This window comes from Penaeus monodon, chromosome 2 (genome assembly GCF_015228065.2).
Source record: "Penaeus monodon isolate SGIC_2016 chromosome 2, NSTDA_Pmon_1, whole genome shotgun sequence".
NCBI classification, from domain to species: Eukaryota; Metazoa; Arthropoda; class Malacostraca; order Decapoda; family Penaeidae; genus Penaeus; species Penaeus monodon.
The window spans coordinates 48,277,319-48,279,818 of NC_051387.1; positions in this window are offsets into that span (position 1 = coordinate 48,277,319).

Genomic DNA, 2,500 nt, shown 5'->3' on the forward strand with positions numbered 1-2,500 from the left:
ATTATATTATATATATATATATATATATATATATATATATTGTAAGTAAATACTGTAGTGTCTTCAACATATGTAGAGAAAAGTTAATAAGAAATGGAGTGGAAATACTGTAACTTAAATTCACAATCAGAGCACAGTGTGAGTATTGAAAACTGTTTTTTATATAGTTTATAGGAATGAAGAATAAATTCTGAAATGTGTATATCCGCTTTAGTTTTACTTTACTTGTATTTATGAATTCCGATGTATTAATGAAAAGCGTAGGTCATTTATCATAGCATATCCTAGTTATAAGAGTTTGCAATTAATATATTCAACACAGAAACCATACAAAAAAGTGTAGACAAACGGAATGATTATTGATGCCGGTGGTTACTTTAAACTGTTTAATATTGTTTACTATTATTACAACCACTTAATAAAATTGACTCGAAGAAAAGTCTATTGGGAGTTAGTTATTGGTCTGTTATGGTCGTTCTCAATACTCTGGAGTTAATTCTGTGTCGAGAAACTTGTCTTTGAGGTTTCATAACAAGTTTTTTTTTCTGTCTCCCGCACATTCCATGGCGACTGAAAATGACTGGCGAAAAAAATCAGGTATTGAAAACCCTCAGCATTGCATCTCAGGCAGTTTCTTCACTTCTCTGTCCAAACCTTCGCATTTCCTTCTTTTTAATTCTTTTGTCTCCAAGACTCTGCAGTATTTATTCTCTTTATGATTATTATCGATATCCGTTTTTCTATCATGTGCTCTGGACGAGAAAATATTGCACTCTCATTCGTCACTTAAATTTTTTTTATGTTTTTACTCGAACTTTTCTTTCTGAATTGCTGCTGTGGTTGTCTGTGCTTTTACTCTTTGCGTAGTTTTGTCAGATTCACATAAAAGATTGTGTATCATCATATGCCTCGTCAAACGTGTAATGCCGGTTAGCTTTAACTGAGTTACATATGCTATTAACGTTACATTTTCTTTGTGCAATTTCCCTGTGCAATTAAACAACCATTTTTTTGGCTTCTTTCGTGATATTTCTTCTTTTCGCTTGCACCGAACTCTTCCCTCTGTGATCTATTTTCTTTCTTCTTTCTTTCCTTCTTTTTTGCACTTTTTCTACCCCTTTTTCTTGTCTATTTTCCATTGCCTTTCCATTGTCATACTATTTCAGTATTGACTATCACGTCACATTCCCCAGACACCTCACATCGACAATCGACCTCAAGAATAACAAGCATACCAATAATTTAAGCAACGTATCACAAAGTACTTCACACCATAAAACAAAAGTAGGAGAAAAGCAATATGATAAAATAAACAATAACAGTTTTACACTACATCATCCAAACGACCTTAGATGACGCGAAACATCTATTAAAATTTCAAGCTCTGTACCCTTTACACACCTTGTACGAGACACAGCCACAACCTCGAGAACAGGTTTTCATTCTCGTCAAAACGCGGCTACAGGTTGTGTGTGACGCATTCTCGTGTCGTATTTTCTTTCATTACGAAAACATAGAACAAAGACTGAAGACAAGGACCAGGTTACCGTATTTGTTTGTTGGATATCGAATTTGTGGTTTGTGTACAAAGTCAGGTCGATCTGGTGTGTTAGTAATCTCCAGAAATGGGCTGGTGCATTATTCATCAGTTCTGTAGTTTAATGTTCATTTTCATTGTTATCCTGTTACTGTTATTTTTGTCATTAACAAAGGTCGTGGTATTGTCATTATTATCATTATTATCGTCGCTATTATCGTTTTTATTTCATATCGATGGTTCTTTCATAATCATTAATGCCCTTTCGTTATTATAGAGTATTAAGAGTGGATGCAGTCTTGAGATCATAGTCCCTGAGGCCAAGTAGCAAATGTCTTCTTCCTTAAAAACCTTTCAGCGATTTCTTGCGATATGCAGTAATCATAACAATATCCATGTCATTTCATCTCTTGAGCAAATTGCTTTGCCGTTCCACGATAACTTCCGTTTTGCGCTCGGAAATTCGTACTTTTCAGTTCCCTCTATTTCTTGCACATATGGAATTGCAAGCAACACAATCATGAGAAATTTATGCTCTTTGTATATCACAATAATATCATTTCTACTGCTTGGTGTGTCTGAACGAGAAAACGCTGCAATATCATTTTTCTCTTTTTTGGTTCTTGTCGAGGACGTGTTATCACTTGAGACCCGTGCTTTCCCTTCCTCTTCACCCTGGGCATTTTTTCCTTAGTAGTCATGCATGTATTTACACTGGCTTTACTGCACTTATACATGAGGCAGTTGATCTTTGTTATTTACTTTTGTTTTTACCCTCGTGTTTTGTTTTTTGTGCTTATTCCTGTTCACATTATTATAACATCTTTCACCATGCTATTTTTTTTAACCAGATACGTTTTCTGTTCGTAACACAAATTAGTCTTATATAAATGTTTCCCTTCATTTGTTGGTTCTCAGTTATCTCTCTCTCTCTGATTCTATCTTTTATTTTTTTATGTTCTT